Raw genomic sequence first — 12,023 nt, 5'->3', positions numbered from 1 at the left:
AAAAAATATATACTGAAGATGCAAAGATAGAGAGGTCCACAAGTAGTAAATTCTGTTGACAGGAAAACTATTAGTTTTGCACTTTTTTTGCCTTTATCAAATATCTATAAGGAGAAAGTCATTATTGAAACAAAGCCTAGAAAAGTTCTATTTGAAGACATGTGGTAGAAGGCGATCTGGTCAGATGACACCAAAACTGAACTTTTTGGTCTACAACCTAAATGCTGTGTGTGGTAGAAAACTGACATGACCCTGGAAGCACCATCTCCACAGTGAAACATGGTGGGGCAACATCATGATTTGGGGATGCTTTTCTTCAGCAGGCACAGGCAAGCTGACCCAAGTTGATGGGAAGGAGCTAAACACAGGGTGATCCTGGAAGAAAATGGCTTGGAGGCTTCAAACAGACATGAAACTAGGGTACAGGTTCACCATCCAGATGGATAACACTAAGAATACAGTCAGAAAGAGTTTAGAAAGGATTAGATTAAAGCTTTTTTATTTGTAAGAATGGCCTAGTCAAATTCAAGACTTAAAACCAATTAATGATCTGTGCCAAGACTTGAACACTGCTGGTAACAGGCAGACTCCATCCAATCTGAGCTATTTTGCACAGAATAATATGGAAAAATGTCTTGGTGTCCAAAGTTGGCAGATAAGTAAATGTATAATTGTAGCAAAAGCTTGTTGTATAGATTGAAGGCTCAAAGAAATACACTCAAGATTGTGGTTGTAATCTGATAAAATAAAGTTTATTGAGCTTTATAGTCAATTTCAGCTCATTGCTTCTGTAATCTGTTTTGCTTCTCACTGATTCCTGCCATAGTGATGCTGACAGCAACAGCAGGCAGCTGTTTTCAACAAAAAGAACACTCTGTGCCCCTCTGTACACAACCTGCTAAGCACCATGCAGCTTACATAACTTCTATAACCTCTAAAGCCTTCAATGATTGAAAGGTGTTACAAAAGGATGAATACCGGAGTAATGTGTTAAGTAGTCAGAAAAAGAGTTGATGATTTAGTAACTTAATATTTTTGTTCCTCTGCAGAAGTACAACATGCTCTAAACATACAAACATTACCCTGTAAAGCTGTTGCAGCAAATGTAAAAAAATGCTATCTTTGTGGTTTTCTCTGAGAATGTTGCTTTGAAATAAAAAAGGATGCATGCTGCCTATTATATATACCAGAGCTTCGAAAGTGAACCGCTAAAAGGTTTGAGCTAGAAAAGATTACCCGCACTCACTTGCAAACGTAAAAATGTTTACTGATGAGCAGCCTTCAAACGGAAACATTTCATGCTCAGTCTCACGCACATTTGACTCTTGAGTGACCTGGATAGATCGGTACTCATGTGTTTCTGTCCCACACTGTCCATGCATCACTTATGCATAGCCTCTCACCTTTACAGTGACCCCACTCAACTGGTGGGCATGGGAAATATAAAAATCCTGTAGCTTCAGTGGTGATTTATTTTGTTTTTTTTTCAATGTTTTTTAGATTTCTACATGTCATCAATGTTGATCAAGTCCATACTGGCTGTACATCGGTCCTTGTAGACACTTTTCTCATCAGAAATTAAACACAGAGATGGTTGTGAGAAAATACAGTACTGTGCAAAAGTTTTAGGCAGGTGTGGAAAAATGCTGTAAACAAAGAATGTTTTCAGAAATATAAATGATGATTGTTTATTTTCATCAATTTACAAAATGCAAAGTCATTAAGAACTACAGGGGTTGGACAATGAAACTGAAACACCTGTCATTTTAGTGTGGGAGGTTTCATGGCTAAATTGGACCAGCCTGGTAGCCAGTCTTCATTGATTGCACATTGCACCAGTAAGAGCAGAGTGTGAAGGTTCAATTAGCAGGGTAAGAGCACAGTTGTGCTCAAAATATTGAAATGCACACAACATTATGGGTCACATACCAGAATTCAAAAGAGGACAAATTGTTGGTGCACGTCTTGCTGGCGCATCTGTGACCAAGACAGCAAGTCTTTGTGATGTATCAAGAGCCACAGTATCCAGGGTAATGTCAGCATACCACCAAGAAGGACGAACCACATCCAACAGGATTAACTGTGGACGCAAGAGGAAGCTGTCTGAAAGGGATGTTCGGGTGCTAACCCGGATTGTATCCAAAAAACATAAAACCACGGCTGCCCAAATCACGGCAGAATTAAATGTGCACCTCAACTCTCCTGTTTCCACCAGAACTGTCCATCGGGAGCTCCACAGGGTCAATATACATGGCCGGGCTGCTATAACCAAACCTTTGGTCACTCATGCCAATGCCAAACGTCGGTTTCAATGGTGCAAGGAGCGCAAATCTTGGGCTGTGGACAATGTGAAACATGTATTGTTCTCTGATGAGTCCACCTTTACTGTTTTCCCCACATCCCGGAGAGTTACGGTGTGGAGAAGCCCCAAAGAAGCGTACCACCCAGACTGTTGCATGCCCAGAGTGAAGCATGGGGGTGGATCAGTGATGGTTTGGGCTGCCATATCATGGCATTCCCTTGGCCCAATACTTGTGTTAGATGGGCGCGTCATTGCCAAGGACTACCGAACCATTCTTGAGGACCATGTGCATCCAATGGTTCAAACATTGTATCCTGAAGGCGGTGCCGTGTATCAGGATGACAATGCACCAATACACACAGCAAGACTGGTGAAAGATTGGTTTGATGAACATGAAAGTGAAGTTGAACATCTCCCATGGCCTGCACAGTCACCAGATCTAAATATTATTGAGCCACTTTGGGGTGTTTTGGAGGAGCGAGTCAGGAAACGTTTTCCTCCACCAGTTTCACGTAGTGACCTGGTCACTATCCTGCAAGAAGAATGGCTTAAAATCCCTCTGACCACTGTGCAGGACTTGTATATGTAATTTCCAAGACGAATTGATGCTGTATTGGATGCAAAAGGAGGCCCTATACCATACTAATAAATTATTATGGTCTAAAACCAGGTGTTTCAGTTTCATTGTCCAACCCCTGTATCTTCAGCGTAATGAAGAACAAGAATTACTGGAAGTGATGGTGTGGCCCCCACAGAGCTCTGATCTCAACATCATTAAGTGTGTCTGGGATTACATGAAGAGACAGAAGGATGTAAAAAAGCCTACACCCACAGAAGATCTGTGGTTAGTTCTCCAAGACGTTTGAAACAACATACTAGCCGAGATTCGTCAAAAACTGTGTGCAAATGTACCTAGAAGAATTTATGCTGTTTTGAAGACAAAGGGTGGTCACACCAAATATTGATTTGATTTAGATTTCTCTTTAGTTCATTCACTGCATTTTGTTGATTGATGAAAATAAATGATTAACACTTCCATTTTTGAAAACATTCTTTGTTTACAGCATTTTTTCACACCTGCCTAAAACCTTTGCACAGTACCATAAATGAAACAAAGAAGATGTCACAGATACAGTAGCCAAAACCTCAAATTAGTTTGGGTTCAAAAAAACATTAGCTGCACTGATCTTTTAGAATTATAACAACTCTCATACGATAAAACAGATACAAAGCAAAGCACTTGAATGAGATTCAAGGGAAGTTATCTCTCAAACAAACAAGACTGACATCAAAAGTCACAAACACTCCGCATCAAATTCTACCCAGCTGTTCTGAGTATAAAATACAAAATGTTTGCATATTTTTGACTTATTTTGTGCAATTCAGCACATAAAAATGTTGATTCCAGTCATTTTCGTCTCAGTTATGTTTTCAAATTTAAATCCAACAAACTATGAATTAGATTGCATTTCCATCTGGAGTCAATATGCATTACAATGTGCAAGCCAGTCTTCACAACAGGAGGTCAAAAATGTAGAAATAGAGACCAATAGGCTTATTAAAAACATATTTCATCCACATCCACGTGATATCCATTCCAAAGAGCTCTGTGAATTTTATATTGTTCCAGGGTGATTTATGTGGAGGACCGATCGTGACAAAATTAAAAATAAAAGCAGAAATATATATATTTTGTTTTTCCTTTTCCTTACACATGCGTTTTCATCAAGAAATGTAAATGTTTTCTTTTTCCTTTTCCTTACACATGCCTTTGTTCTTTTGACATTTCCTCGTCTCTCTTTTTCCTTTACACTATGCATTTCTGCTTCATTATGCAAATGAGGAGGGCTGCCTTCTTCTCTCCAGCTCCTCTCCAGCAAGGAGGAGGATCCATGTGCAGGCCGAGGGTGTGTCCCAATTCACGAGCTAGATCCTTCCAATTGCGTACTTGTGGGCTGATTACATCACAGCGCGGCGTGGAAGGTCTGTCAAATGCAGCAGACAAATGTGTCCTTCTTTTGCCCGATTTGAAGGATGCGTTGTGAGTATCCTTCGCGGTCCATCTTATCCCATGATTCATTGCGGGTCAAAGCGATTTGGTCAAGCAGGGTCAGTCATGGCGGACCACAATGGCAAAAGCTGTGAGTAAACTGTGAAAAATTACACTTTCTGTGACACAAATTAACTTTTACAATGTTTTTAGTGCGGGAATATAACTGTGTAGACGTGAAAAATTTGCTTGATTTATCAAGACATCGCTTAATTTCAAACGTGCTCCGACGTGTTCGGAGTTTTCTGCTCCCACCGTAGTAACTGCCGGTTTGCTTCGCCAGTCCTACCGGCGGTGGGGCGAGCTAGCCCGGTAGAGATCTGACCGGACTAACCTGAATAAATGTAATCCTACTGTATCGCTGGAGAGTGTGATTGAGAATAAATAAGCTTTTAAATATTAATTTTTGATGAAGAAATATGCTATGTGTTTTTAAAAGTATATTTATAATTCAGCTAGCATTATAATTTGTGATTCCAGGTACAGTTGAAGAGAAATACACTTTCAAATGCAAGCAAATCTCAGTAAAGAAGTGAAAAGTTTGAAAGAGCTTGTTTTAGGCATTTGCATAGAAATATTTTAATATGTTCTGCAAATTAAAACAAATGGAAAATGAAAATAAAAAGACTTGTTTTACACTGATATTAAGCAAGATGTTTTTTTTTGTTTTTGTTTTTATTGTTTAGGGACAAAGGAGCAGACGGGCCAGTTTATTAAATTCAGGGGTGAGAATGACCACCTTTTTGCTGGAGCTAAAAACTCAGCCACCGTGGCTTGGAGGTACAATAACAACATTCTTTGCCGTCAGTTTCTGTCCAGTTTCAAAAACTCCTATCTTTCTAACTTACATAAATATCCATCCAGTGATTAACATACTTCTTTTGGTTTTCCCTCTTTCCTTGTGCTTGTTTAGGACAATTCTGGAGAAGAGGGTCCAACAGGGGAAGGTCAACCCCTTGTAGGCCAAAAAAAAAGTGGAACAATATGAAAAAGAAATATAAAGTTTGTTCAGAACTTCTCATGTCACACACAAATAAAAAATATTTCTAAAAGTCTTATTGGTTTCTCTGTTTAGTCAACTCTTTTTTCTTATTCCATCTAACTTTAGGATTGCAAGTATCCAGGGTCAGTAAAGGGAGTCAGTGAAAAGCCCACTGCTGCTACTTGGCCCTGGTTTGTCCTTATGGATGATGTGTTGGGACAGAGGTCTTCCACAACACCTCCTGTCCTAATTACCTCCATCCCTGAGGACACTCCAGGGCCAAGCGGAGCGGTGGGCAACCAGATGGAGAAGGAAGACAGTGAGCCAGCAGGAAGGGGTCAGAAAAGAAAGAGGGACAGAGATGATGGAGTTGATCAGGGAGGACATGAGGGCACAGAGAATGGACAGACTGTTTTCCATCTTAGAAAGAATGGTACTGAAATAAGGTGCTATATAAGAAATAATATTAAGTTTTGTTCAGATTGTTTTTTAAGTTTTAAGCTGTTCTAATAAATTTCAATGTGTTTTTGTCACCAATGTATTTTATTTCTATTTACCTAACAATACATCAACTTCATTTAAATTTCTAAACAGTTTATTTTGAAAATTACAAATAGCACTTTAAACGGAATGTGTAAAAAAAGAACATTCAAACAGATCAAGATTACAAGACAAAAGGCATAAAATAAAACTATGTACAAATATTTACAACGGCGACAGCAGGATCAACCTGAGTGACCGGTTCCTGGAAAAACCTCTTCAACAGAACAAAGAGGCAGATGTCTTTCTGAACAGAAGGTCTCTGGCGATGTGGCTAAATCTCTCGCAAGGTCAGAGACTTGGATTGGATGCTGCAACTGAGACCTGCGGTTAGTCTTTCTGGATGGTGAGCGAAGCATCACACAGGTGGTCTGCAGATGTTTGTGATTCCTCTTTCTGCTGTCCACGTCATCATCCATCAAGTTTAAAGGGCTGGCTGGACCACATCACTTAAATGTAATCAGGAATATGTAGAATTAGAAGATGGTGCTCACAAAATATTACAATTAGTTATACACCTCAAACATTAATCACATCTATAATGTTATACTTGGCTGCATACAGTAGTCATGTTCTGGTGGTGTGTATATACATATATATATATATATATATATACATATATATATATATATATATACATATATATATGTATATATATATATATATATATATATATATATATATATATATATATCACTTCAATTCAATTCAAAAATACTTTATTAATCAGTCAGTCAGTCATTTTCTACCGCTTATTCCATAGTGGGTCACGGGGTAGCTGGTGCCTATCTCCAGCAGTCTATGGGTGAGAGGCAGGGTACACCCTGGACAGGTCGCCAGTCCATCGCAGGGCAACACACAAACAACCATGCACACACTCATTCATACACCTAAGGGCAATTTAGAGCTACCAATTAACCTAACAGGCATGTCTTTGGACTGTGGGAGGAAGCCGGAGTACCCGGTGATAACCCACGCATGCACGGGGAGAACATGCAAACTCCATGCAGAAAGACCCCTGGTCGGGAATTGAACCCAGGACCTTCTTGCTGCAAGGCAACAGTGCTACCAACTGCGCCACCGTGCAGCCTACTTTATTAATCCCAAAAGGAAATTAAATGTTGTTGTAGCTCATATTATGAAGGTTTCCTCAAAGAGTCGTTGTAGATGCTGATGGTTGTGGGCAGGAAGGATCTCCTGTAGCGCTCCGTCTTACAGCAGATCTGAAGAAGCCTCTGACTGAAGACTCTCTGTTGTTGTAGGACAGTCTCATGAAGAGGATGCTCAGAGTTCTCCATAATGTTCTTCATTTTATGAAGAATCCGTCTTTCCACAATGATCTCCAGAGGTTCCAGAGGAGTCCCCAGAACAGCCAGCCTTTTTTATCAGCTTGTTGAGCTTTTTTAAGTCCCTGGCTCTGATGCTGCTTCCCCAGCAGATGATGGCAGAAGAGATCACACTCTCCATAACAGACTTATAGAATATATGCAGCATCTTGCTGCAAACACCAAAGGACCTAAGCTTCCTCAAGAAGTACAGTCTGCTCTGTCCCTTCTTGTAGATGGCTTCACAGTTGCATCTCCACTCTAGTCTGTTGTCCAGGTGAACACCGAGGTATTTATACTCCTCCACCACCTCCACTTCTTCTCCCATGATAGAAATAGTGTTTGACTTATTCCTGTTTCTCTTAAAATCTACAATCATCTCCTTTGTTTTAGTTACGTTCAACATGAGATGATTGTTTCCACACCATGCCACAAAGCAGTCCACCACCTTCCTGTACTCAGCTTCTTGTCCATCTCTGATCCACCCCACATCTGCAGAATCTTCCGAGTATTTCTGCAGATGACAGGAGTCTGTCTTGTACTGGAAGTCTGAGGTGTACAGAGTGAAAAGGAATGGTGAGAGCACAGTCCCCTGTGGTGCTCCTGTGCTGCTGACTACCTGGTTAGACTCATAACCCTTCAGTTTCACAAACTGTGGTCTGTTTGTCAGGTAGTCTTTAATCCAGGAGATTGTTGAGGCCTCCACCTGAGTCTTCTGGAGTTTCTGACAAAGCAAATCAGGTTGGATTGTATTAAATGCACTGGAGAAATCAAAGAACATGATCCTCACAGTGCTGCTGGCTTTGTCCAGATGACAGTGGGTTTGTTGAAGCAGGTGTATGATGGCATCTTCAACTCCAACTCCACAGCGATAAGCAAACTGAAGGGGGTCCTGATGGTTTACTGTTTGCTTACTCAGGTGGGCCAACAGGAGTCTCTCTAGGACCTTCATGATGTGAGATGTCAGGACAACAGGTCTATAGTCATTGAGGACTGATGGGTGAGTTTTCTTTGGTACCGGAACAAGACAGGAGGTCTTCCACAACACCAGAACCTTCTTCTGGGCCAGGCTAAGGTTGAAGAGGTGCTGCAGAATCCCACAGAGCTGCTCTGCACAGGCCTTCAGGACTCTAGGGCTGACATGATCTGGACCTGCAGCCTTATTCCTATTCAGTCTCTCCAGTTGTCTCTTCACCTGACTTCTTGAGACACACAGATGGAAGAGGGAAGCAAAGGAAGCATCAACATCTTCTGATATGGTTGATGGCAAACATGTAGAAGGGTCTAGGGCTGAGGTGGAAGATAAAAAATGTGAGGTGTTACTGGACAGCTGTGGGTCCTGTGGGTCAAAGGAGGGTGGGATGTATGTTTGGCTGTGAGCAGGAGAGGAGGATGCTGAGCTTCTTTCTGAACTGAACCTATTGAAGAATATGTTAAGTTCATTGGCTCTGTCCAGACGTCCATTGGTCTGATCATCCTTCTGCTTGAAGCCTGTGATCTTCTTCATCCCTGTCCACACATCTCTGATATTGTTTTGCTGGAGCTTGCTCTCCAGCTTCTTCTTGTACACCTCCTTGCTGTCTCTTATCTTGACTTTAAGTTGCTTCTGTAAACTCCTCAATAATTCTCTGTCTCCCTCTCTGAAGGCTCTTTTTTTCTTGTTAAGCAGGTCCTTCAGGTCACTGGTGATCCAAGGTTTGTTATTGGGGAAGCATCTCACGGTTCTGGTGGGGATGATGTTATCCACACAGAAGTTTATATAGTCGGTTACACACTCAGTCATGGCATTGATGTCCTCTCCATGTGGCTGGCACAGTGCGTCCCAGTCTGTAGCCTCAAAGCAACCTTGCAGAGCTTCTTCAGCTTCCTGTGACATATATATATATATTCCTGTGATATATATATATATATATATATATATATATATATATATATATACACATATACATTTATACACTGCTGAAAAAAAATAAAGGGAACACTTAAACAACACAATATAACTCCAAGTAAATCAAACTTCTGTGAAATCAAACTGTCCACTTAGGAAACAACATTGATTGACAATCATTTTCACTGCTGTTGTACAAATGGAATAGACAACAGGGGGAAATCTTTGGCGATTAGTAAGACACACTCAATAAAGGAGTGGTTCTGCAGGTGGGGACCACAGACCACTTCTCAGTACCTATGCTTTCTGGCTGATGTTTTGGTCACTTGTTGGTGGTGCTTTCACACTCGTGATAGCATGAGACGGACTCTACAACCCACACAAGTGGCTCAAGTAGTGCAGCTCATCCAGGATGGCACATCAATGCGAGCTGTGGCAAGAAGGTTTGCTGTGTCTGTCAGCGTAGTGTCCAGAGCCTGGAGGCGCTACCAGGAGACAGGCCAGTACACCAGGAGACATGGAGGAGGCCGTAGGAGGGCAACAACCCAGCAGCAGGACCGCTACCTCCACCTTTGTGCAAGGAGGAACAGAAGGAGCACTGCCAGACCCCTGCAAAATGACCTCCAGCAGGCCACAAATGTGCACGTGTCTGCACAAACGGTTAGAAACCGACTCCATGAGGATGGTATGAGGGCCCGACGTCCACAAATGGGGGTTGTGTTCACAGCCCAACACCGTGCAGGACGCTTGGCATTTGCCAGAGAACACCAGGATTGGCAAATTCGCCACTGGCGCCCTGTGCTCTTCACAGATGAAAGCAGGTTCACACTGAGCACATGTGACAGACGTGACAGAGTCTGGAGACACCGTGGAGAGGGATCTGCTGCCTGCAACATCCTTCAGCATGACCGGTTTGGCAGTGGGTCAGTAATGGTGTGGGGTGGCATTTCTTTCCGTGTGCTCGCCAGAGGTAGCCTGACTGCCATTAGGTACCAAGATGAGATCCTCAGACCCCTTGTGAGACCATATGCTGGTGCGGTCGGCCCTGGGTTCCTCCTAATGCAGGACAATGCTAGACCTCATGTGGCTGGAGTGTGTCAGCAGTTTCTGCAAGATGAAGACATTGAAGCTATGGACTGGCCCGCCCGTTCCCCAGACCTGAATCCGATTGAGCACATCTGGGACATCATGTCTCGCTTCATCTACAGACTGTCCAGGAGTTGGTGGATGCTTTAGTCCAGTTCTGGGAGGAGATCCCGCAGGAGACCATCCGCCGTCTCATCAGGAGCATGCCCAGGTGTTGTAGGGAGGTCATACAGGCACGTGGAGGCCACACACAATACTGAGCCTCATTTTGACTTGTTTTAAGGACATTACATTAAAGTTGGATCAGCCTGTAGTGTGTTTTTCCATTTTAATTTTGTGTGTGACTCCAAATCCAGGCCTCTATTGGTTAATAAATTGGATTTCCATTGATGATTTTTGTGTGATTTTGTTGTCAGCACATTCAACTTTGTACAGAACGAAGTATTCAATGAGAATATTTCAGTCATTCAGATCTAGGATGTGTTATTTGAGTGTTCCCTTTATTTTTTTGAGCAGTGTATAAATATATACATATATATATATATATATATATATATATATAAAGAGAGAGGAAAATAAGTATTTGAACACCCTGCAACATTGCAAGTTCTCCTACTTGGAAATCATGGAGGGGTCTCAAACTTGGTGGTTCTCACCCCTGAGCTTAATAAACTGGCTCCTTTGTCCCTAAACAATAAAAACAAAACAAACAAAAAAACATCTTGCTTAATATCAGTGTAAAACAAGTCTTTTTATTTTCATTTTACATTTGTCTTAATTTGCAGAACATATTAAAATATTTCTATGCAAATGCCTAAAACAAGCGCTTTCAAACTTTTCACTTCTTTACTGAGATTTGCTTGCATTTGAAAGTGTATTTCTCTTCAACTGTACCTGGAATCACAAATTATAATGCTAGCTGAAGTATAAATATACTTTTAAAAACACATATAGCACATTTCTTCATCAAAAATGAATATTTAAAAGCTTATTTATTCTTAATCACACTCTCCAGCGAAACGGTAAGATTACATAAAATCGTCCATTTATTCAGGTTAACTTTAATATCACCTGCAATGTCAAATCGACTTACATGAATAAATGACACAATACATTAAAATAATACTAACATAAACTGTTAGAAATCACTTGTGTTTAACGTTCACTGTGATGACTGGCAGCAGGAGCTCAGTGCCAATAGTCTGGTCAGATCTCTACCGGGCTAGCTCGCCCCACCGCCGGTAGGACTGGCGAAGCAAACCGGCAGTTACTACGGTTTCCGACGTGTTCGGAGTTTTCCGAACACGTCGGAGCACGTTTGAAATTAAGCAATGTCTTGATAACTCAAGCAGATTTTTCACGTCTACACAGTTATATTCCCGCACTAAAAACATTGTAAAAGTTAATTTGTGTCACCGCCATGGCTGCCCCTGTTTGACCAAATCGCTTCGACCCGCAATGAATCATGGGAAAAGATGGACTGCGAAGGATACTCACAAGTCATCCTTCAAATCGGGCAAAAGAAGGACACATTTGTCGGCAGCATCTGACAGACCTTACGCGCCGCGCTGTGATGTAATCAGCCCACAAGTACGCACTTGGAAGGATCCAGCCCCTGAATTGGGACACACCCTCAGCCTGCACATGGATCCTCCTCCTTCCTGTTTATTGACCAATAGGAGAGGAGCTGGAGAGAAGAAGGCAGCCCTCCTCATTTGCATAATGAAGCAGAAATGCATACGGTAAAGGAAAAAGGGAGACGAGGAAATGTCAAAAGAACAAAGGCATGTGTAAGGAAAAGGAAAAAGAAAACATTTACATTTCTTGATGAAAACGCATGTTTAAAGAAA

General features: G+C 41.6%; 1 protein-coding gene across 2 annotated transcripts in view; it reads right to left on the bottom strand.

The window, feature by feature from the left end:
* Positions 1-12,023, bottom strand: part of ren (renin) — a 54,563-nt gene that overhangs the window by 15,312 nt on the left and 27,228 nt on the right. The window lies entirely within an intron of this gene.

Source organism: Girardinichthys multiradiatus, chromosome 1 (genome assembly GCF_021462225.1).
Source record: "Girardinichthys multiradiatus isolate DD_20200921_A chromosome 1, DD_fGirMul_XY1, whole genome shotgun sequence".
NCBI classification, from domain to species: domain Eukaryota; kingdom Metazoa; phylum Chordata; class Actinopteri; order Cyprinodontiformes; family Goodeidae; genus Girardinichthys; species Girardinichthys multiradiatus.
The sequence above is the reverse complement of the archived record's forward strand: the minus strand, read 5'-3'. Positions and strand labels throughout refer to the sequence as shown.